Source organism: Lathamus discolor, chromosome 2, assembly GCF_037157495.1.
Source record: "Lathamus discolor isolate bLatDis1 chromosome 2, bLatDis1.hap1, whole genome shotgun sequence".
NCBI lineage: Eukaryota > Metazoa > Chordata > Aves > Psittaciformes > Psittacidae > Lathamus > Lathamus discolor.
In genome coordinates this window covers 134,570,646-134,596,889 of record NC_088885.1, presented here as the reverse complement: position 1 = coordinate 134,596,889, position 26,244 = coordinate 134,570,646, and positions in this window count along the sequence as shown.

The window sequence follows — 26,244 nt, the reverse complement described above, 5'->3', positions numbered from 1 at the left end:
TTCCCCCTCAGTGGGATGGGAGTGAGAATCAGAAGAGTAAAAGTGAGAAAACTCATTGGTTCAGATAAAGACACTTAAATAGGTAAAGCAAAAGTTACATGCACAAGCAAAGCATACCAAGGAATTCATTCACCACTTCTCATCAGCAGGCAGGTATTCAGCCATCTCCAGGACAGCAGGCCTCCATCACATGAAACAGTTACTTAGGAAGACAACCACCATCACTCTGAACGTCCTCTCCTTCCCTCTTCCCTCAGCTTTATATGCTGAGCATGAGGTCATATGGTATGGAATATCCCTTTGGTGAGCTGGGGTCAGCTGTACCGCTGTGTGGGCTCCCAACTCCTTGCGCACCCTCAGCCTGCTCACTGGTGGGGTGATGTGAGGAGCAGAAAAGGCCTTGACCCTGTGTAAGCACTGATCAATAGTAACAAAAACATCCCTGCGTTATCAACACTGTTTCAAGCATAAATCCAAAACACAGCCCCATAGTAGCTTCTATGAAGAAAATTAACTCCATCTCAGCCAAGACCAGCAACTCAGGAGTACAGATCAATGCTATGTGAATTCATTTTCATGTTGGCCATCTGGCAATGTATTGTGTCTCTCTCTCTTCCAGCCCTGCATTTACGCAGCAAATTGGCTTCTGTCAGCAAGGGGTGTTAGGAGCATGATGCAAACTCAACATAGTCTAGCACATGAATGAGAAAAGAGGCTGTTACCTCCTTTATTTGGCTTGAAAGGTTTTTGATCAGTTTCAATGTCAAGGCTGGAATAGAAGCTGTGGGGTTGTTATTTCAAACAGATGAGGTCCTATGGCTGTTCAGTAGTACAAAAGGAAAACAAACCCCATTGTGTCTGTGCTTACTTACCAGGATACAAGCGTATGTGCTTGGGATCTCCCTGTGGAAAAGGAGGGAGAGGTTGTTTGAGAGCCCATGTATTGCTCTGATAAGGAGCTGGAAGCTGGCTGGCTATACATCCAGACATTGAGAAAGATTTTAGTTTCTATAGCCTAAACAGAACAAAAAGCAGCTTTCCCTCATTTTGCCATGTTGTTCTGCATGCAGGCTGCTAAGGCTGGCTAATCTGATGCACCATACCTAATCAATACAGCTGATTTAGTATAGCAGTGGAGTGCAAGGTGAGTGATTTTCTAGATTTTCTGGAATGGAATGAGACTGGGACAAAGGAGGAAAAGCCCAAGACTTAAATTACTAATTTCTCTTCAAGTAAAATGTTAATTCTACCAATGTCATTGCATTAGCTGTTGGCTTTCCAGCTGTTTTATATTATAGAGCATTGGCTCTGAAGTGAAAGCAAACCCAGTCATTACATCACATTTATATATCTGTATTAATCATTCAGCATCATAGTCTATTAAATATTCCAAGTGTTTAAAACATGATGTATTTCAGCATATATTTTTCTTGTGCTAGAAATGTCCAAGTTTTAAAACTGAGTCATAATTGCACTGACTTTGTGAGCAGTACCTCAAATTGGCACACGATGGCAGGATGATGACATTTTAAAGCTGCTATCCTCAAGCGCATTGAGGTAGTCATAGCAACTAGTTTGAAATGTAGTTTTGCAGAGGAAAATATTTTTCATTTCGCATTTTGGGTGCAAATGGTATTGCATTTCTTTCATTTTTTAATTTTTTTAGTTACTTATTAGTTTGTATTGAAGTCAGCTACATCATACAGGATAGACTTTGCAGTTTGATTGGAAAAAAAACACTTAAGAATACAGTGCACGGAGTTCTTGCTACAAGACTTTCAAAGCATTCAATGCAATCACTGAATGTTTGGGTTTTGCTGTTGTGGGGTTTTCCCCCACCACTTTTGTCTTTTTCCTTACAGGTCCTTCTTTTTGGGAAGCTGTCGTAGTTTAAACTCAGTCAGCCACACAGTCTCTCTCTCACTCCCCCTTCATCCCCCTCACTCCCAGAGGGATGGGGAGGAGAATCAAAAGAATGCAACTCCTGTGGGTTGAGATAAGAACAGTCCAGTAACTGAGGTATAACACAAATCACTGCTGCTACCACCAATGATAATAGTGATAAGGGAAATAACAAGGGAAGAGAATATAACCACTCACCACCTGCTGACCGATACTCAGCCCTACCTGAGCAGTGATCTAACCCTTCCGGGTAACTGCCCCCATTTTATAAAGTGGGCATGACATGCTGTGGTATGGAATACCTCTTTGGCTAGCTTAGGTCAGGTGTCCTGTCTCTGCTTCCTCCTGGCTTCCCCTCCTCCCTGGCAGAGCATGAGGCTCACAAAGTCCTTGGTCAGAGTAAACATTACTGAGCAGCAACTAAAAACATTGGTGTTATCAGCGCTGTTCCCAGGCTGAAAGTCAAAACCACAGCACAGAACCAGCTACTAAGAAGAAGAAAAATGACCGCTACTGCTGAACCCAGGACAGAAGCCTTTTACTTATTGTATTACAGTGGACTTTTGCTTCTTCCCAGGAAACCAGAAAGCCTGAGTTTCTCATCAGTAAAGAGGATCTGTGGGGAAGTACTTTCTTTTGCTTCTGCTGAAACTGTCTTATGCAGCCAAATAGTCTTTGAGTTAAATGGCAGTCAAAAGGCAACAGTTTTGTGCCCATGACAACCTCACTGAAAGAAGTGTAGGTTTCTTACAGTGAACATGAATACAATTAGGAAAATCTAAAGTGGATTTGATAATTTTTAAATAACCCTGCTGAATTTAATGTACGAAGTTTTTGGTGTTTCTGAGCACTCAGATAATGGCCAGTTACTTTCAGAAATGAGTTCTTAAATGGTCCAAGAAGTTGGTGTAAACCTTTGTATTATGGTGTTTGGTTTTCCTCCATTCAAACATCTACTTAGCAGAAAAATGATCCAGATGCTCTGTTATCACAGCACAGAACCAGGAAAAAACCTCACTTAATCATGCTTTGAGCCAAAAACCAGGGTCATATTCTTAGGTGAAACCCAGGTGTCTCTCTGCATTTACCCATGCAGACAGTGTTGCAGGACTGAGATCTTGCTCTGCAAGAGGAAGGGTTGAGGAATGATTCTTTTCAGTAACAAGGGATACATTCACCAGTGTGGGAGAAAAAGAGTTTTGAACAAGCTTCAAAATATTTGATTGTGGAAAATCCAGACACTTGACAATGTTGGAGCATCTTGTGATCTCAGATTGCTGATTGTTGAGAGCTTTTTAACAAAGAGTGGGCATGTGAGCCATCCAGGACTCTTGCCATTGGTTAGAGTTTGTAGTAAGGATTAATGGCCTAGTTCACAGGTTACTTAGAGCAAAGTTGCGGCCACGTATGCGGAAGTTCTGCAGGAGGGAAACAACTCCCGGATGCTGAAGAAGGGACCAATCAGCTGCCTTTGCATTATGTGTAGAGACCAATCAGCTGTCTTTGCATTATGTGTAGAAACCAATCATTATAAAGCTTAAGCGAGGGACCAAGCTTGGAAGCTATAAAAGGCAGTGCTCTGAAGTGAATAAAGGTCAGTTTCTGATTACATTAATCAGCGTGCTGTCTGTTGATCTTCCACAGCTGATAACCCCACATGTCTAATGTTGTCACTTGAAATGACTGGAAATCACTTCAGAACTGCCCTTCATGATCTGGCACGGCTGATTCTGCTCTTTCAGAAACCTGAAAATAACTATATATCACAGTATTTTCAGGATGCTTTGGTTCACATTCGGTCTGAGAGGAAAAAGAGTAAGGTTCCGAGTGAAGTTCCTGTTTATATCTTCCTCTCCATCTGCTTTTGTCCAATTGTTGTAGCTTTTCCCATATAAGACTGTTATGCCAAGTATTTATGCACAAAGACAGATTATCCTTTCCCACATTGTCATGTTAACCCACACATTTTCTGAAGATAGTTTTTGAGGTCAAATGGTTGTGAATTTGGGTCTAGCCCTAACAAAAGAAGAAAGGCAAACCAAAAAAAACCTACCCAGTGTGATCAGAATGGCTGCAGGGGTATGTTGCATCTTGCTTTTTAATGGAAATCTTCAACTCTGTGTATCCGAAACAAGCTGTAACAGCTTCACAGTAAAGTTGTTTTGAGGTTTTCTTTTGAAGTTTACTACTCCCAGGTTTCATTTATTCAATCAAACATATGCGAAAGAACATTTTTATTATTCAGATAGTAATTTGCATGAACAGCAGAGCTTTATCTCAAATGTCCGTGAAGAAAGCTGCTCTTATGGTGGGTCAGCTGGAAGTTAATTTCATTCACTGTAGGGCTTTCAGTTAATTAAATTCAAAGAATTTTTTTGACTGTTAATTTGTGTTATACTCCAGATAAGTATAAAAAAATATACATTTTTCATCAGTCTGTGGGGAGAGACACTGCCAATGCACCTCGCTAGCTGTAGTCACAATACACATTGAAATTTAGGCAGCATTGCCTGCCTAAAGGTTGACTTAATATTTCAGTGGGGCATACCCATGTGTAGTGAATACAGAATGGCTCTTCTGATGCATTTATAATACAAAACTAACCACATTTCTGAACTTTTATTGAAATGAAGGCTTGTCTGGAGTATTATGCTCTGCATGTGATTTAATTAATGTAGGAAAAAGAGGAGTGAGCCATATTTGCCATAAAAGGGGCCTTTACTGAATTGTCATTCCAAAAAATTGATTGTTCTTTTGAGAATCAGTAAGAAATTTAGATAATTTTATTTTGTTTTGCTCTGGGTTCTTTTCCCTTTGAGTTCCACTTTCTGACTTCAGCTTTGGTTCTGTTAACTGAAGAAGCCCCAGTAGCAACTTTCTGACTTCTTATGTACTAGTATAAGAATTCAGATGGAAAACTAAGTGAAAATCAGGTAACAGTAGACCCAGACATTTGAAAGTGGTGTTAGCCAGGAATCCCTTAGTGTCTGACATCTGGGACATCACCTACTAACAGTGGAGCTGCTTTTGTTCCATACTGTTGCTTCTATATATGTTAATGGCCAACATTTTCTCACATGCGTCTTCCATAAATCCTTATGTGAGACTCTCCAAAAGGAGCTAAGATATACTTTTAAGGACAATAAAGCTACCTAGTTTAAGAAAGGGAAGTAGTAGAAACCCCATTCTTTAAGGTATTTAATAGCATTCATTGAACCATCAGTAGGTATTTTTACTTGGTAGGGAAAGCCAAATTCTTGAAAAACACTGAAACCAAGCAGCTGTGACTGAAACTGGTTTCCCACCTTTTTGCTTTCAAGAGTGTCGTTCTGGGAGTTTGAAGAACAGTCACCTTTATGCTGAATGGAAGTAATATGGACAGTACCTACCGATCCCAGAAATTTCATTATTAAAGAATCATAGAATGGGTTGGGTTGGAAGGGACTTTTAAAGATCAGCTAGTCAAACCATTCTGTCACAGGCAGGGACATCTTCTACAAGACAGGTTGCTCAAGGCGCCATCCAGTCTGGCCTTGAACACTGCCAGGGATGGGGCAGCCACAGCTTCTGTGAGGAACCTGTGCCAGTGTCTCACCACCCTCACTGTAAAACATTTATTCCTTATCTCCACTCTAAACCTATCCTTTCCTAGTTTAAAACCACTGACCCTTGTTCTGTCACTACAGGCCTTGGCAAAAAACATTTTTCTGTCTTTCTTATAAGTTCTTTTTTTAATTTGAAAGGCCACAATAAGGTCTCCTCAGAGTCTTCTACTGGCTCAACAATCTGAACTCTCAGCTTTTCTTCATAGGCCTTTTCTTCCAGCCCTCTGATCATCCTCATGGCCTTCCTCTGGACTTGTTTTAACAGATCCATGTCTTTCCTGTACTAAGGACTCCAGAGCCGGACACAGTACTCCAGGTGGGATCTTATCAGAGCAGAACATAAGGGCAGAATCATTCTCCTTGACCATGCTTCTTTCGATGCAGCCCAGGATACAATTTGCTTTCTGGGTTGCAATCACATGGTGCCAGCTCAGGTTCATTTTTTCATGCACCAGTATCCCCAAGTCCTCCTCTGCAGGTCTGCTCTCAAAGATAATTCTATAATTTTTCTCAGGTTTCTCCACGTTCAGATTTTATTTTGCTTTAGACATTTCACAAAAAGACACTAATATTTACTAGTAAAACAATTTTTTTGCACCTCTTTAAATATTTTACAAAGTGAATTAATAATACAAAAGGCACCCAGGATCAGGGAGTGAATTTGTACAGATTTTTATGGATCTGAGGACTTCAAAAAACTAAATTTCTGTCTTTGTTTCAAAGAGAGAATTTGAGACATTGGTGGGTGGAAGAAAAGGAATTGATTGGTGTAGATCAAGTAAAGGAGATATGAGCTTGAAAGCCTAAGGAGGAGATGAAATTTGAAGAGAAAATTATAATACTGAGAGAAAATTACAATTGAGCAGAAATAGAGAACAAAAAATCAAGAGACTTCCCTTAAAGGAGAGAGTAGAATGGAGATATATTTTATAGGCTGCTATATTGGATTAAAGGAGGTCTAAAATGAAAAGCTATGTGCAACAAAGGCATGTGATAGATAGGTTTCTCCTTTTCTTTTTCAAAGCTGAGGGCTTCCAGCTCTTTTTGCATCTGGTTGATTGCAAAGTATGAAATCTCAGAGAGCTGCAGTCATGTTTGGCTTTTGTTGGTGAGAGGTACAGAGCAGACCCCATTGCACTTTGCTCCTGTTATAATAAAACACCTTTCCCTCATGAGGAGTAGGCAGAAAGCTGGGCAGGCTCCTTTTATCTATGTAAATGGTAAAAATACAAGAACCATAGTGTGGGCATTATTTATCCAGTGGGACAAATGCACCCTGAAGATTTTAGCCAATATGGACTTCGATGCAATGTTCATGTTCCTCTTTTCTCTGTCATTTTCACCCTTAAACAGTCAGATCCTCGCAGTGTGCCTGCTGCCTGACATCGGCAGTAGTGTGCTGGGGCTGCTGCTGAGGAGATGACACAGGGAGAGGCTGAGCTGTGGGCAAGGCAAACAATAACGTATAGAAACTATTCCAAATCAGTTCTGCCAATAATATGAAATTGTAAATTATTTCCCTAAGGAGAGTTTGCCTGCATCAGGAGACAGCTTCATGCAGAGGCTGATGGATCCAGCACTCAGAAACTAATGCTTAAGAGCTGCACTGTGGAGAGCAGTGTGGCTAGCAGCATTTAAAGAACTTTTGCTTTTTAAGCCCATCCTAAGAAAAAAATTCCCCTTATGTTGAAGGAAGCCTGGAATCTGGGGCAATATGGTTGCAGCCTCTCCAAGTGTACTTCTAAAATCTCTGTCTCTCCCTTCATCCTCACAGTTTAGTTATTGTAACCATCTCTTTACCCTGGTTTCTAGCTTTGCACTCTCCTCTCACCAGCAACCTGCCCAGGTGCTGTTTGTCCACAGCAAATGCCTCTTTGGGCAATCAGCTGAAACTTGACTGAGCTGCACTTCACCTCCATCTCACTTCTGCTCTTCTGTCTCCCCCCTGACCCCTCAATTCACTGTGTTTTTGCACACTGTAGGGGTGGCTCACTGCTTTTTTTCAGCACCTCTGTCCTCATTCTGTTTCATGCCCTCTTTTGTGTTGCTATGTGCTCCAGGAGTGCTGAGACAAAAGGCTGGGACAGAGCATATCTCCTTCACTCTCTTTCTGGAAGATTATTTATTCCAGAAAACCTGTTATTTTGGTCTCACTATCTTTGTTCAGTTGTTTAACATGAAGCACTTACCCAACAGCATGGATTGTAATTAACATTAATTATAAGACAGGACATTTTCTGCCCTGATTTTCCCTCATTCATGTAAATACTAAGCTGTAAGCTCATTTCGTCTTCCAAATATTTTCCAAGCTTACAGATAAGAGCTTTTGAAAACCTTTGGCTAAGGACATGGCAGTGCATGAATAAATTTTTCAGTTTCTTAATACCTAGGCCTTACTTCATGGCCGTTCATGATGTTCTGCTGAAGCTCATATTTGGGTTAGTGAGGGGCTTGGAGAAGGTGTGGGTAGTTAAAGAAGAACATATGGAGCATGCTGGTTCACAAGGTTGAAAGCCTGTTGCAACTGTAGTTTTTTTTCTTTCTGCTTGTGTTACACAGGCCAGCTTTTAGGTAATGTAAATATATCAGGACACGTATCTTGTCTGAGTTAGAAATCATGCCTCTGCCTAAGCATGACATCCTTTTCTATGCTGTGCATTACCACTCCCCCTAGAAAACACTCATCAAGCAGTCTAAATCCAGCATCACAAATTAATTTTCAAACAGATATTTTCAAATCCTAAGGCTGGGGCAGTATTTTCCTGTCTGTATGTGGTACTTATCTTTTCCCTTAATACAGTGCACACTGCACTTCTAAATCTCTCATTCATTCTGCAAAGCTGAGATGGTAATGCTGTTTGTGCCACTCTTACATTACTGATGTAAGAAATGGCCTGTGTGGTGCTGCTATTTCATCTGGAGACATCGTTCTCTCCAAGGTATATAGACCCAGAGCTCTAATGCTATGCTCTCTTCAGCCTTTAGCTGACCGCCTAGCACTTATGAGTGAAATGTGTTTTGTGTGTCATTTGTAAAACCAGTTTTTGCAGCAATTGGTCTCCTTTCAGAAGAAGAGTGCTGTATATATGTAAGTTATTAATGTCGTCATTACCAAAGAACAGCAAAGTATGAAAATGTGATTATATATATTTTTAATACTGGTGTAACTACAGCATTCTGTAAGACTTTAAACATTATCTGTTTGGCATAATGGTTGTGATTTAGTTTAAAGCAACAAGGAAGTCAGTTGGTTTATGCTTCTTTTAGTTACATTTTAATACAGTATTATTAAAGAAATTTTAGATTGCAGGGAGTGGAATAATAGGAGTGATTTAAAAAGAGCAATGACATAGAATGAAAAATGAAAATAACTCTGGTTACTTAGAGATGCTATGTTTTTTAAAGTAGCAAACAGCAATAAAACTGTACCTGCCTCTTTTTCATCTGCTTCTACTTTTTTCATCCTGAAATCCTTGAAGCTTAAAAGCGTAATAGAAACAGCTCATGAAAAATCTGTGAAGTCCGTCTCTTTCTACAATAGGATTATTCATCACCACGTGTTTTCCCCATCTGGCAGTAAATGGCCAAAATGCTGAGACCACCACCTTCTCACTTACAAATTGTTGCACAGTCTAACCAGTCGTGCTATTGAGAAGATATGCCTCCAGTTCAATCCAAATTTTCTGCAATCATATTGCTTCCTTTCCCTTGTTATCCTGAGTAGTTCCTCCCCACCCATGTGTTTAACCTCTCTGAAGTATCTGTGGAAGGCAATCAGATCCCTCTGAGTCACTGCTTATCTAAGCTGTATGCATTTTGAGCTTCGTTCTTTTCCCATGTAAGTCTTTTCAGACATTTAACCGTTTTCCTCCATTCTCCTACGAAATCCTCAACATTCACTGAAGTCATTAGAAGAATTGCTACTGGCTAAGCACAGGAATCAATGGGAAGCCTTACACAGATGGTCTCTAGTAGGCTGTGTGTGGCTGGAACTACATTAGAAAGCTAATATTTTAGCTGCATTATAAAGAAGTAAAGTCCTAGCTCTGTTGAAAGCTAATACCCACATTCTTACTAGCTGCTGCATGGCCCAATTTAATCACCTAAGGTAGCAGAAACAGTGTACAGGAAATAAAGTCGTGTGTTTTCAGGTCTTCAGTGGCAGAACAATGATTTTATTGAGATCACTGGTCTGATGAACTGTGTGTTACTAAATGCACATGGAACCTTTTCCGTTTTCAATTTATTTACCTTTTTGATTTGGACCAGCATTTTGGAAATGTGAAATGTTCTGTGGAATGCAAAGGTTTTGGAATTATTCCCTAGGAGAACTAATGTAAAATGTTGTTTTTAGAAAATACTGTGTTTGGGGAACTGACTCTTGGCCAAGGAAGAAGCCAAAGGAGCCAGGCAGCTGGTAAACACTTTTAATCTCTCTCTTTCCAGTGAGACTAGTGGCCAAATAGCCATCTATCCTGAGAGCTAAGGAGCCTGGATGGCAAGGCAGGACACACCCAGCCTCCCTGCCTGCTTTCCATCAAAAATTTAGACAGGTCCCTACTGAGTGTTGTTATTAAATCAAACCAGTATCAACAGCTAGAAAATGTCTGTCAGAATATATTTTTAACAAGCTGAACTTTAATTCTTCGGCTGTCTGTATGATAGGCATGTCCATAACAAGCTTTTTTTTCATTTCTCATTCCATTAAAATGCTTTCAGTTTGACATGTCAAAATAACCCTTTCTGAAAAAAAAACCAAAAACAACCAAGCCACATGCTAAAATAACATTCTCCAAAAAAACTTCATGCCAAAAACTCTCTTTATCCAAGAAAAATGACTTATATAGCAAATAGCGGTATAAAATTACTTATTACCTGTCCTGGGTTCAGCAGTAGCAGTCATTTTTTCTTCTTCTTAGTAGCTGGTGCAGTGCTGTGTTTTGGACTTTCAGCCTGGGAACAGCACTGATAACACCGATGTTTTTAGTTACTGCTCAAATGTTTGCTCTGACCAAGGACTTTGTGAGTCTCATGCTCTGCCAGGGAGGAGGGGAAGGTGGGAGGAAGCAGAGACAGGACACCTGACACCTGAAGAGAAAAGAGGGAAAATCTCCTATTTGTTTTCTTGGAATTATTTATTTAGATTTTTAAAGTGATATATAATGAGCATAGAATTGATGAGATATTATAGTTGCAGCATATTATTTATATATGCACAGATAATTTTCATACTTCTTTTCCTATGTAGCTTAATATATTCTGGCTCCCACCTGCCCCTGTAATCCCTATTTAGAAACCTCTTAATTAGAGAGAGTAGCAGGAAAGACTTTGGAGTGTAATCAAGGGAGAGGACAGCTGCTGCTGGGCCAAAGGACAAGACTTTTAGATGTAGCTATGAAAAGGTGACTAGATCAGGAGATATGGAGTCTAAAGAAACAGAGGTCCTGCCTTTGAATGTGGCTTTGGTAAATATCTGTAGGGACAGTTTTACTCCATTACTCTGCCTTTTGGTTTTTTTTCATTTTTTTATTTTCCTTTTGATTCTGTAAGTAGATGATACTGATTTAATTCCTACCCAAAGACTCATTTAGGCATCTTTCATGTTGTTTGCTTACCTAGCAGCTACAATAATGGGATCCAGCTGTGAATGGACCTCAGTATGACACTCTAGTTCAAATGATTTCTAACTAGAATATCAATGAATGTTCTACCCTGAGGCCACCAATGCTCTTTCTTAACAATGGATGCTTACTGCTCGCAAACTCTGTACATCTTTAAGCTATTGAATCCCACTGTTGTGAAATCACGTAACTACTAGCATGCAACGTATCTCCCTCAGTCACGTGAAGTGGGATTCAGATTAACAGGTCCTGCCATTTATAAAAGTAGTTATTAAAAATATGTTAAAGAACCCCTGATTTCAGAACCAGATGTATTCTATTTCTAAACTTTCCTGCTTTTTGTCTCTTCCGAATAGATTTGAAGTATCTGAACGTCTAATGAGCATAGGGAAAATTTGAAATGAATTATTTGTATGTGTGTTTGAGACAACTGATATATAAAACTGCATGAATTTGTTTCCACTTGCAAAACCATATTGCTTTCTCTTATACCTTATGATCTTCACAGTTACAGAAGTCCGTCTATACACTCGGAGTAGTCTGAGCAAGCCTTTCTCTTTTCTACATGTTCATATAGATATAAAAAATCTCAGCAACTATGTATGCAGATAGGTGAGTGAAGCTGGCATTTAAACTACTGAAATTTACATAACCTCTACTAATGTTAGAAAAAGATTATAAATATGATGAATGAAGAGCTGTGAATTAACATTTGGAAATTCAACAACTGGGTTTTCTGTGTAAATGAGTATGAAATGTGAAGGGAGGTATTTTTAAAAGCTTTTATTGTACGTCAGCAGAGTGTGTGTCAGAAAGGCATTATTCTGAGAATGCCTTAATATCATAGTTGTAGTAATTAGCCTTTAGCTATGTAGAGGGTTTTTTTCATTGTGAAAGTTTTCAGAGCTTGGTTTTTGCTGCATCTAGATGCATGCCCTGAAGACAAGAGAAGGGAAGATCATCGATCACATGAATTATCTTAGAAACCACTCTGGTTCTTGAAGTCCATTAGTGAAAATGCTGTGATGTGCCTCATGACTGTAAGTTTTGTGGTGAGGTAATCATGGGTTAACTGTAGTAGAAGACCACATATATTGAAAAAGCAGAGGCAAAAACTATTCCTGAAAGTAGAAATTATGGAGGCTTATAAAAATACATGCTACCATGAAATGAAATAAATAAAATAAAATGAAATAAAATCCAAAATGAGTGAATTTATAAGTCCATGCTGATTATGCTAGCTTCAAGCTTTGTCCTAGAGGACCTGGTCATTGACAGAAATATTTTGGTGAAGCAGAGGAAGTTTGCTGCATGACAGATCACTTCCTGTGGCGGTAAGGCTGAGAGATCCTTAGCCATTGATCGCTAGCTTAAATTCCAAGCAGTGCTTATGCCAACAGAGTTGTCTACTGACTTAAAGCAGCCTGAGCTCCATAGTGCAAACCATATCAGTACAGCTCAAGTGAAGCAGAGTGGGCAGATGTTTATTTAATGCTATAGCAGGTGTAAACCATAGAATCATAGAATGGTTTGGGTTGGAAAGGACCTTATGATTATCCAGTTCCAACCCCCTGCCATGGGCAGGGACACCTTCCACTAGAACAGGTTGTTCAAGGGCCTGTCCAACGTGGCCTTGAAAATCTTCTTAGCATCCTTTGCCAAAAAGGTCAATAGTGGTACTGCAAGGCTATTTTCTGAATTACATTATCCTTTGATGGGATAGCTTTCTGTCTCTAGATGAATTCTACATTCATTAATATCTGCAAGTATTTTTCTGAATTGTAGAGCCCATCTTTACTGCAAGTGATCTCAACGGCTGCACTGAGAAAAAAAAATATGGTAATGTTATGTTGAAACAGAATTCTGTGAAAATTTGAAGACCTTACTGGGAAGTCTTCTGGTTTCTGACTGAATTTATAAAACTTGTGTATCAGAGCTTCATCGGGGCCAATGGATTTTTCTGTTCCCTTCATTATTTCTCCCAAGGCTTTTAAATCCTCAGGATATGAGAGGAAAGAGAAAAGGCATGGCAGAGGCAATTGCAGGATAGCCAGAGGTATTATGTTTCCTTCTTTCAGGCTGTGTTGAACCATGGTTCATTGCCACCCTTCAAAGAAAGACCAGACAACTTAGGCTTCCTACTGATTTTCAGTGCCTTCCATAAGGTGTTCTGCAATGATGAACCCCAAGAACAACTCTGTGACTCCTGTTTGTCCAATGGGCCTAGGTAGGGAGAAACAGGCAGTTGACAGGGAATGCACCAGGATAGATTCAAACCTGTGTGTCCTTTTATTCAGAACCTCAAACCTGTGTGTCCTTTTAATCAGAACTTCAAACCTATGTATCCTTTTAATCAGAACCTCCTCCAGGACTAAGTTACGTCAAATAATGTAAACCTTTCCCACAGCGAAGGAGTGAAGAAGCAAAGGAAAGCACACAGGTAAATTTTTTATTGTCTGTTGAAACACACTGTGACAGAAATTTCTGGTCTATGCTGATAGACCAGTTTAAAAAACCCTATGATAATGCAACTAGAAAAGCAGGTAGCTACATTAAACTTGTAGACAGTGAGTCAGATTCCTCGGACTCCAGGGAGGACTGACCGCTAGAGGAAGTGGATAGGTTGCAGGTCCTTTGGTATGGAGTAAAGGGAGGGTGAGGGTGAACCGGGAGAGTGAGGGGATACCAGTGGAAAAAGTTCCCTTGTCTTTGAGGGATTTTGGGTCCATGTGCAACCTACCTGGACGTAAAAATAAAGCCTGAAGAAGTCATGTCCGTATGCCAGTCCATCAGGCTCGTGAGTGTCCAAGAGGCAGCACTACTCAAGGATGGAGATACAAGAAGTTTCAGAGAAAAGAAAGCCAGAATGTAAATTCTTGCCACCCTTTAAAGCTTAGCAATATTGTGTTATCAGTTGGTGGTTCATTTAATTTCAGTGGAAAAGATAACTGTTATAGGTTATTGTTCAGAATTAAAATAATCCTCCATTAAGTTAGGGGAGTTATGCTAGGTGTGGCTTTTTTCATATCAGGGACCTAGTGAATTTTACCAGAAAGAGTTTGTATGAAATATCCTCTCAGTTCAGCTATTATCTCTGGCTGTAGAAATGACTCATTTGCTCTAAACTGAAACCCAACAGTATCAACATAGCTATTCTCTTTTAAACTAAAAGCAGAGTGCTGGCATGATCACTGCAGCTGCTTGCTTCCATTAAAGGCATAAAATGTCATAAATGGCTGCAAGTGTGCCATCTTCCTGTGCTTCTAGTGCCTAATTTGACATATTTAATTTAAAACATTTCTGAAGTAGACTGATTGTCACTTACTGATAGCTTACGCTTCCTGCAGTCTATTTCCAATACTCTTCTTCAGATCCATGGGGTTGTCTGTGATGTGATGTGTTTAGAAATGTGACTTTCCTTGGCTGTGCTAGGAAAAGAGACTTTTGCAAGTTCATATTGATAAGTTAATCTTAGAATACAATCTTCTGTCCTAGTTTTGTAATGGACTTTCCTGAGGGGAGGAGCAGCAGAAGGGAAATAGAGCTGTAATTAATGCTCTGGTCTGGCCAGTGAAATGTGGAGGAGCAGCACCCTGTACCCTCCTTTTGGAAAGTGTGGTATGCCTCCTGAAAGGGACCTATATCACAGGAATGACTCAAAAGCTTAAATGTTATCTGTGGCACAGGTCTTGTTCTAAGAAGACTCTGAATGTAGTAGACTTTATTAGGGGATAGTATTTGGAGGGTGTGTATTTCTTTTCTTTGCTCTCTTTCTAGCAAACAGCAATATTTTCTTAGCCCTGGACATTTACAGAAGCAATCTAGTAAAAGACAGTTCTTTTTCTCATTGTCTTTGGAGCCATGTACTTTCTGTTTCTCACAGTTGTTAAATGTCAGGTGCACACAACGCACATACTTTTTTTTTTAATAATTGAGAATTGATAAACATAGTTACCATAATTGCCTCCCCTTCAGAAACCAAACCAAACCAACCCAAGCAAAAGCCTCTTTCTTCACTCATTTCCCCAGAACCTCATCTATCCATTGAGATAGTGGAAGAAAGCACAGAAGAATGAAGGTAGTCCCAGAGAACAAGTGAGAAAGAATTCAGTTCTATTTACTTAAGGAATGATGAATAATATTTCAGTATCTTCTTGTGAGATATGAGACCACAGGAAAGTTTCTGAAGAGCAGTATTGCAATGAATATGCTCCCTGAGAGAAATAGTCTTTTGAATTAATTACAATGGCTGTTAACATAGTTGTACATAAAATGGGTGACTATTCAAGAATTGAGCTGGAAAGCAGATCAGTACCAGTAAGAGTTAAACCTTTCACTGTTCTTGAAAACCTTATTGATAACTTAGAAACTATATAAAATATTGAAGAACCCTGCCAAAACATGATAAATAATTCCTTTTCATCCATTGTTCTTGTTGGAAAAGCCATGAAAGAACAGATGAAGTGTGACCAAGTGATTCTCAGCTATGCAGAATGGAAGGAATTGATGGCTGATGCATTTACAGAAACACCTTAAAATCTAAGTGTGTTAAATCTAAATTATTATGAACATCCAGTATCTTGTGAAAAGAAACTAGTGCGTACTAAGATGATGGGTAAAAAACCCAGCAGTAACCAGCCTGTAAGAGTGAGGAGCTGGGAATTTTTCAGAGGGACTGACCCAGGGTATTTTGCAGAACTATAGAATCACACAGCTTCAAATCTAGATCACCAAATAAAATACGGATCTGTGGGAAGTGCTTAGAAACTGTGATCTTAGTCTTTTATAGATAAAGCTTATTACTAAGGTTATGACAAGAGAGATCATTTTAAAAGATGTTTAAGGTGTGGGAACAAAACTGAGGGCCTCCCTTAATTCTTATCATAAACTGGGTACCAAGAATAGAAATTTAATCTGATGTTTTAAAAGTGATCCTTTTTATAGGTCAGTAATTTGAAGACTTAAAAAGCCAAGTCCCAAATGTTCAAAAGTATAGAGCTAGATACCTAAATACACCTGAGGATGTTGATTTTATTGTTCAGCTGTGCTACATAAGCTCATGTAAGCTTATCTAAAATGCATATATGACATACAAGCTCTTAATATTATTTTTAGCTAAAAGAACATGTTCTTCTATAACAAGGTCCTTTAGAGTGCTCATTTCAAGATTAATTTAATGTTTCAACTTCAATCTATAATGCTGTGAAAGAAAAATATGGGGTGGTGGTATCAGTATTCCTTACGAATTGAAATTTCATTCTTGTCCTGTTGTTGTATGCCTGTTTTTTTACCTATTTATCAAGTAAAATAGCAGATCACCCTGGGCAAAATTGAAACTTGAAAGAGGTCAGCCTCCTCGAGAAAGCGCCAGAAAGTTATGGCTTTTAGAAATTAAAGGATTATTAGGGGTATGAACAATGTTAATTGAGCAGATCATAGCAGTTACTGGGCTGGATTTATTACAGCCATCAGAATTTCTTCTGTGAATTGAAGCTATTTCTCAATGACTTAATAAGCATCTGAACAGTTTCCATGCATTTTCACTAGAAGTTACTTGTGGCTGTGTGGGTAAGAAAGCCATATGCACAGGCCACATGAACACTGGTGATGTTCCTGCATTTGCCTTACTAAACCCACACAAAACAGACTCCCCATTTACAGGCAGAACTTTCCATGTTACTGTAATTCCAGCGTCAGTGTGTTTTAGTGTATTTCTGGGGTCTAAAGCTTTGCCAGAATATGTGTGGGGAAAGGAGACACAGTATTTGTAGATGGGAACAAAGGAGAACAGTGATCCAAAATTATTATAACACTATCACAATGAAATAATCTTTTCTGTACTTTGAGAATAAAAATGATATCTCTACTGAAGGACAGAAACTTTAATTCAAAGTAAAGATAGTTCTGCATGCAAATCAGAATAAATACATTTGAGATTTTACATTCATCCTAAATTCTAAGAAAAGGTCAGTAATGCAGCTAGATGTAGAAGACAGTGGAAGGAATAAGGTTTTCTTTAATGATTAAAGCTGAAGTAGTCAAAGTTTTTAGAAGTGATGCTCATCTGCATTTTCTTAAAGGCTAGGATGAGCTGCCATTCAAAGCATATTTTCCTTATGCTCAAATACGATGATGTAGGGTCTACTAAGCCTCGAACACTCCAGTTTCTTCAGTGGGGCTTAGGTATGCCAGATGAAGAATGGCTCCTGGAGTTAAAAGTTCAGCTCTTGCTTTATCATTTTAGCAGGGACCTGTAACTGCGCATAATGCAGGTTGTGATGCATCCTGGACCTGGAGGCGACATCTGGGAGCAAAGGAACAGCCAATATTGAAGTGCCTGTGCTCCTTGAGCAGCCTGAGTGGGCTCCAGCGTGGCTTGATAGAGGGCAAAATTTACTTGGAGATTTGCATGTTCTTGGCTTACTAAATATAACTTGATCCTGAGTCTCCAACATTCACATTAGCTAATCTTCCACCTTCTGTCTTAACACGCACAAGCTGTCCCTTGCACCTGTGGTGTTTCCTTGTAGCACTCCTTTTTATGCTGTTGAATATGTGAAAAATATATTTGAAAAAGTATATGATGTTCACAATTGTAAATGGAAACTACTCTGCTCTCATGAGAGCCCACTTGGAGTACTGCATACAGTTCCGATGTCCTCAACATAAGAAGGACATGGAGCTGTTGGAGCAAGTACAGAGGAGGGCCATGAGGATGATCAGGGGGCTGAAGCACCTCCCGTATGAAGATAGGCTGAGAAAGATGGGGCTGATTCAGCCTGGAGAAGAGAAGGCTGCGCGGAGACCTAATAGCAGCCTTCCAGTATCTGAAGGGGGCCTATATGGATGCTGTGGAGGGACTCTTCATCTGGGACAGCAGTGATAGGACAAGAGGTAATGGGCTCAAGCTTAAACAGGGGAGCCTGGATACAGGGATAAATCCTTTACTGTGAGAGTGGTGAGGCACTGGAACAGTGAGAGGACAAGAGGTAATGGGCTCAAGCTTAACCAGAGGAGGCTGGATACAAGGAGAAATCCTTTACTGTGAGAGTGGTGAGGCACTGGAACAGGCTGCCCAAGGAAGTTGTGGCTGCTCCATCCCTAGAAGTGTTGGACAGGAGTTCCCCCATTGCCAGGTTGTATGGAGCTTTGAGCAACCTGATATAGTGGAAGGTGTCCCTGCCTGTGGCAGGGGGGTTGGAACTGGATGATCTTGAAGTCCCTTCCAACCCAAACCATTCTATGATTCTGTGACTCTAAGTTCCTATGTGTGCGCATTTAGGGAAATGTCACAGTGGTGAAATAGGTATTGAGAGCTCTTTTACTTGTCCTGTTTGACAGTTACTCGGATATCTGTCACATTGGAAGGCACAGAGATGGCATGAATTTTCATTACAGTGCTCCTTTTCTCTGAACTGAGGATCCATTTTCAAATAAAAGATTACACATTAAAGTGAGATAAAAGTGACCTCAAACAGCCAAAGTGGTTTGTGGAAAGAATTCTGTTAATGGTTGCTTAAAGACACTGCTACGGATCAAAATATTTTCTTTCAGCTGCCAGTTGAGGAGTTGCTCAGTACCCTGAGCAAAGTTGCTAGTTGCTCTGCCACAAAGGCCAAGGAAGCCTTCATGCTGCTGCCATCCCCTCAGGGACAGGCAGACAGTCATCACGGCCACTGCAGCACCACACAAGTGCTTCTCTCACTAGGTGAAGCATTGACCTGCCAGTGGCAGAGCTGGGTCAGGGGCTGATCAGAGGTCTCCAGGGAGGGCTGGCCTTGTTGCCTGCCCTGGGATGGTGCTGCTGGCCCAGGCAGGCTGGGAGGCCCCTCTCATTGACTCTAGGAAGAAAATTATTCTGTTTATTTATCTTTTTTTCCCATTCTGATATTAACATGTTTATTTTTCATTAAAAAAATTGTAAAAATCTGTGTGGCATTGTGGAAAAATGTTTCTTTGTATCAATTTTTCACAGAAAATATTTTCATATAATCTAGACATCTACTTTCATGTAGGTCGTGCTTTGCTAAGAGAGGTCGGACCAAATGATCCTTGAGATCCCTTCCAGCCTGGTATTCTATGATTGACTGATTTTTCTTCTATCAGTTGTACGGCTATTTCACAGTTTTAAAAGTTGATCGTTCCATGAGGATTTATAGAAGTTTTATTTTTTTTTTTAATAAAGTAACTTACTTATCCCTAATAAAATAAGGGATAATTCTGGCACCTGCAGAGGATCACTTCTCAACTGAGATTGGTTATTTAGGAATATTTACTGTAAGTTATAAAATAAAGTTTTATTCAAATGTTAGAATCTGGCAGCGTGGTTCTTGTCTTCAGTTATTGTACAAATAATCCAGTCTCTAAATTTTTACGCTCACATTTTCATATTTGTATATATAATGCACCTTGTTTCATTGCCTCTGTGCTGTGTCATTTCAAACTCCCTATTTCTGTACTTTAATAATATTTTGAGACTGCAGTTTCAAAATAATCGTCAAGTGATTTTTATGCAATTACCCTTTAACTGTTTCTTCATTATCTTTCCAGAGTAGAAACACCTGCATGAATTTACCCATACTTCAGTAATGTGAATGCAGGTGTAAAATATGAACCTATCTGTGCTCTGGTGAGTGGTGTTATTTGTACAGTCCCAGGTGCTCAGAAAACTTCCTACATTTGCAAAATCCTGCCCTCCAAGGTTTATTACCTTGAGAGAACAAGCATTTCTTAATGATACACTTTATATAGTATTTGCTGTTTCATGAATGGATTAAAATATTTGTAAACTATTGCTGTGCTGCATACCAAATTTTCTATGCTGTTATCCCATGCATATATCACTCGATATTTTTAAAGGAGTGCACAATTAACAGAAAATCCGTGGAAGTGTTAACTCATGAGAAGAATACTGTGCTCTACATTTTTGTCATCTAGGCAGATAATTAACTGACTCAGTTTGGTACAAGTGGGAGATTAATAAAGAAAAAGATGGAAAAAGGAACCTCAACAAAGATCGAGGATGATGGAAGAGCTGCAAAGTAGGTCACCTCATCTCAGACTGATATCAAGGGTAGTTTTTAGGTTTTCATATGTGTGATGAGCATCTGTGATTCCTAGCCAAACAATCAAAAAATTGGAAGTCCACTAGGAATAAAAGAAATAGCTTAAAATGCTGCAAGTATATTAAGCTGAGGCACTCCAGGCATCAGAATAATACTGAGATTAGAAATAGTTGTATGGAAGCCAGAGGTGTCTATGTCTAAGATTTATATATGTATGTCTTCCATTTTCATATGATCAAACAAAAACTGGGAGCTGCTCAGAACTAGTTTTCATTATTGGTGTAAAAATATGTCGGTGACCTCTCAATGATTTAAAGAAGAAAAGCTGCAAGGCAAAAATATTTGTTATTTTTTTAATAGGAGAAAGAAAAAAAAGGTTTAAAATTAAAGCTGTGCACTTAGAATGGAAATCATATTACTTATATTTATGGGAGTGTGAACAGAGGCACACAATGACATTTGATGCCCTAGCATACCCAGACACCTGCACATCTTTGAAAATGTTATGCAGGATTTATGGGAGGCCTTTGCACTTCTGAAGGGGTAGTTGGAAGCCAAATGACATACCTGGTAGCATCAAATGTGCTTGTAGACACCCCAGCTGAGACAGCTGATTCTCCTTTGATGCCTAGGAGTTAGATGTCTCAGTCTGACCTGATCACTCTTAGACTTCCTTCAGGGTCAATAGGGAGAAATAGAGACCTCCAGAGGTCAGCTTTTCTAGTCCTAAAATATGCCAAATGTATTTCCACCTGAAGCTGCCTGTTTGCCCTTACTGATGGCAGGGACATTCCTAGAGTCACTAACTCAGACTCTTAGACACCTAGAACTCAGTTCATTTCCCTGCCCTGCATATGAGCTCCCAGTGCCTGTGAAGTGTCTCAGGTCTCCCACCTGATTCCCTAAAAGGGCCCTTTCGTTGGTTTTGCCAGCCAGCCCAAGAAGTGGCCTTGGCCTTGTGGCAAGAGGCCAGGCAGGAAAGCCTGGGCACCTGAAGTGGCTCTAGTTGCCTCTGCATTAACAACTGAACCAAGCCTGTCATATCCACTTTAGGATGCTAAACCGCTCTCTAGGCTCTACAAAAACTATCACAATTCTTTTAGTTCCCTTGCTACAAACCTTCTAATTCTACCCTGTATTTAGTAGAAGTTCGTACAGTTTATCAGAAATGAATGCTCTGTCCAGATCCATCATTTAGGAATGGAGTATGTGGAATTGCATAGGAACACTGTCTTGCTTAATGACACAATGCATGAAGAAAATGAAGCAGAATAAAATTCCAAGTAAACTTTAAATCAGGTGATTCCTAATGCTTTAGTTTATTTCTTTACTGTCTTTATTTCCTTTGCAGAATCCTAGGTACAATTGTGGCAGAATCCTTTCAGTGACAGTTGTGGCTTCACTACCTTTTTTGGCTTGTTACCTTGACAGTCTCAGCTATGGGAGGCATCTACAAGCTTTCTCTGGGGACCTATGGCCAGGACCGAGTACGCTACTAGAAACCTGCTTTCAAAACAATGCATTTACATATTCATGGCCCCTGTGGCAAAAAAAACCCAACATATAGACCAAGGAATAAAATCAAACTAATGAAAAGAACTCTGAATCTTGATCTTGATTTTAACTTTCAACTTGTCCTCGTGGGGAGAAAGACACCATGCAACTTGTAGTTGGCTCAGTATCATATTGGATTCTGCTCCATCCAACAGTCCTCAGCAGACGAACACTTGCAGGTGAATACTTTTTCTCCCACACACATCACACCCCCTAGGGCACAACACACAGTCGCTCTGTGGGATGATGCATGGCATGTCTGGTTGGCTTGTAGAAGCTGAAAAGGGATGAAACATACTTTGAGCAGATGGTGCCTCTGGAAACTGCTGTCATGCAACAAACCTGTAATGACCATACTTCCTCAAAATCTTCTCGTTTGGTCAAACTTGGGTGGATTTTCATGGTGTTAAAAAAGGGCACATCAGGAGGATTCTTGTCAAGTGTCAGGTGTTTCAAATGTACAGAGCATCCTGATCTTTTCAGCAAACAGTTCTGAATTTTAAAAACCTTGTAATATAAGCATATTTCTTCTAGCTGCAGCAATGATTCAATTCTTTTAGTGGAAACTTTCCCAACAAAACCCTGCCTGGAGCAGGATCTGATATAAAACTTTTGAATCAGGACAGTTAAAATCTGACAGGCTTACAAAGAGAAGAAAATCAGCTGAAAAAATACCATATCCAAGTATGGAATTCACTATCAATAGCATCTGTAAAAGTATTTAATAATAGTTAAAGAAATCTGAAGTTGTATATTTAGTTTTATTAGGTAAATGAATATATTTCAGCATCTGAGAAAACATTTAAAATATTAGAAACCAACTGCTGAAATGTTGTGTGGACTGTCAAAATACGGATGAGTTTATTACTGTTGGATTCCCTTCTTCAGACAATTATTTCAGCTAGGAGTGACATCTGAAATATCAAGCAGCCACAAAAAACAATGGTTGAGGCTCACACTTCCAATATTATTGCACACAAAACTTCTACAAGGGTAAATAGTAGAAAACATGTTCGTATTAAAAACAAAATAAATTTCAGAGTTCTTTGTTGTTATCCATTTAGGACGTTTTCAGGTTAATCTTGGATAACTCTTTGGGATTTTAAATACATTAAAAAGTTATCAAGAATAACTTCTGATTGTATCAAATCAAGAAAACAAACAAATGATTTAATATAATCAGGAAACAACATGTCACCTACACCACCTGCAGAGCATGCTGTTTCGTAACTGAAATGTCTTTGTCTCTTATCTTCTCAAGGTTTTCCTTTTATTGGCTGTTGGTTACATGACCTCTGGCAATAAAGTATTTAATAGTATTATTCCCATCTGTCCACCTGGCTCAGTTTTGTAGTAACATGTTGGAGTTTGGGGGGGGGTTGGCCATAATTTAAATAATGATCTAATTTTTTAGACAGTGCTCACTAAATTTTTTATCTATTTGGAAATCTCAAATATAATTTAAATAATTGATACTATTTCATTTCTTTTACTAAAAGTCAACATAAGGCCATAAGCACTTTGATAGCATTTTTACTTTCTTAACAGAAGGGCTGGACAAATCGGAATAGGGATGAATTTATATCTTCTTTTTTGTAAATTTCAGATATTCAGAGAAGAATCAAGGTTCCTCAGTGATTCTGGAACACTACAAAGTCAGAGCTACGATGAGCCTCAGAAGTCGGTCTAACCATTCTTTCTTCCCCAAGGACAGTTCACTTACCTATGAACCAGTGGCAGGCAGATGGTTGTGCAATATCACAATTAAATATATTGGTGACAGTGAGAAAACTCTTGGGTTGAGATAAAGACACTTTGATAGGTAAAGCAAAAGCCACCCACACAAGCAAAGTTCTGGATTTCATTTACCACTTCCCGTTGGCAGTCAGGTGTCCAGCCGTCTCCAGGACAGCAGGGCTCCATCACATGTAATGCTTATTTGAGAAGACAGACACCATCACTCCAAACATGTCCCTTCCCTCAACCACTTCCTTCTTCTTCCCCCCAGCTTCAAATGCTAAGCATGACTTTGTATAGTATGGAATATCACTTGGGTCACTTGTCCCAGACATGTCCCCTCCCAACTTCTTGTGCACTCCCAGCGTACTCACTAGTGGTGTGATGTGAGGAGCAAAAAAGCCCTTAATTTTGTGTAAACACTGATCAGCAATAACAAAAACATCCCTGTGCTATCAATACTATTTTCAGCACAAACCCAAGACATAGCTCCTTACTTGCTACTGTGAAGAATGTTAACTGTACCCTAGCCAAAGCCAGCAGAGTGTCTTACTGGCTTCTTAACTTATGAGCTTTTATTATTGTGATTAGGGTTCTTGGCAAACAATCAAGTGAACTATGTCTGTGGTCATACAGCAGAGCTCATACATGTGGAATGTCCTTTAATGTGGTGTGCCCTTCAATATGATTTCTGACACCAGCATGAAACAGGTCTTTACATTTCAAGCAGGCATATTATTTTTTTCCTTAAACCTATTGTTCACTGTGTCAAAATCAAAACTGGTATGACAGTGAGGTTTTTCATGTGGAATCAGGGTTGGGATCATCTGGTAAGAGGTTGAAAGCTGTGTTTTAAGAGAATAGATTTTGGTTAATTAATGTGATGCTAAATGTTTTTTCACCATCTTTTACATTACACACGATGTGGAGTGAGTCCTAAGGCGATGGGACTTCACATGCTAAGAGATCTATGACCCTAAACCTTAGGAAAAGGTCATGTCAAAATAACAGTAACCAGGAATATACTATGTGCGCTTTTTTATTTTCTGAGCTTTCTTTAGTACATCAGATCTCATAGCTGATCTTGCTTTGAACAAGTTTTTGGATTACTGATCTCTTGAGATATCTTCTAACTTGAATGATATAAGAACTAATAAACCAAAAATATTCAAGAATTTTAATTTTCATATATGATTCATATCAGGCAGAAATCTACTTTACATTACTTTGAATATCATTTTAAAGTAAGACTCACATTGCAAATGGTTATCTCATACCTGCTGTTTATTTTTTAAAGTGATTGCAAATGTATGTAATCATGTACAAGATGTTGTGGATTATGACCAAGACCAGCTGGACAATATGTTGCTTCCATATAACACCATTACATATTCAAATAATATGCTTAGAATACAATTTACTTATGTCATTACATCTTTTAATTCATATTTCTGTTTATAAGGAGATCACAAGGAATGCATGAATATTTCATTTTCCTTGAATGGCTCTCTGGGATGATATAACCCATAAAAATGGAAATATAGATAGCCAGACATTGTGTCAGCTTTTATTTAGGTTTATTTGCATGCTGGCTATTTCTGTAAAACTGCTACTGAGTACTACTATCAGCTACTACTTCCATGAAAAAACTTGGCAACTCATCTTGGGGAGTATTCTGAATAATTTATTGTAATATGTTTAAACTCAAAATTCAAAACAATTGTTCAGGAAAGTTGATTTCTATTTCTTAGCTTTTCAAAATCCCACAATCCTAAAAAGTCAAAGAATGCTATGATCCCTGGCAACTTACAAGTATAATTTAACTTTTTCTGTGTTATATTACCTTATTCTCCCATTCTGCCCCAAAAAGAATAATAGTTCTGACTTCCGTACTCATAAGGTATCCGGAAAATGTAGCTAATTTGGCTTTTATATTACCTGTATCTGCAGTCATTGACCCTAACTGGAGTTACAACTTGTTTCTTGCAGCAAAGATTTCAGCTTTTTTATTCCATGACTTATTTCAATTCATACAGCACCACATTTTGACTCTGGGGAACTACTCTAATTGCTGCTAAGTGAAACTTTAATCCTTCAAAAGCTAAGTGAGTTCAGAGTTATTTTATTACAGTTCTGTTTATATTTAGAGAGTAAAATAAACAACTGCTATGAGAATTACAGAGAAATGAAAACAACCAATGCAATATGTAATTTTTGTTTCTTAGCTGCATAGATTACATATTAACCAATTATTTTTAACACAGCTTGTATTTAGAACTTTCCTTTTTATAATAACTTCTAAAAAGAACAGTTCAAAATGAAGAAATAAGAAATATATTAAAAACCAGAAAATTCCTTTGTTCATCCCTGTGGCAGGCCTTTTTTGTGTGAGGAGTTCTTATGAAGTCAATTTCTATAGGAAAGATGTTCCAGTCTCAATTTATTAAAATGCTCATTTGATTATAAAATTTCTTTCTATAAAAAAAAAAAAAGAAAAATTCAGAAATATGTATGTTTTCTTACATGAGTTTCTCTTTACAACAACTATTGCGATAGAGCTACTCCACTGGACATATCTTGGAGGTGGGGGGAGAAATCTATACAGAGAAACCCGAGAAGCTTTTGTGACCCACTGTATTGCTGCTTTGAGGAGTGAAGCTGGGAATCTCAAAAGTTCCCAGCCCCTCTCATCTCCAGAGATTCTTGAGTGTGAATAGAAGTCAACTTTGAGGGAAAACCCAAGTTATAACCGGAGCTAGC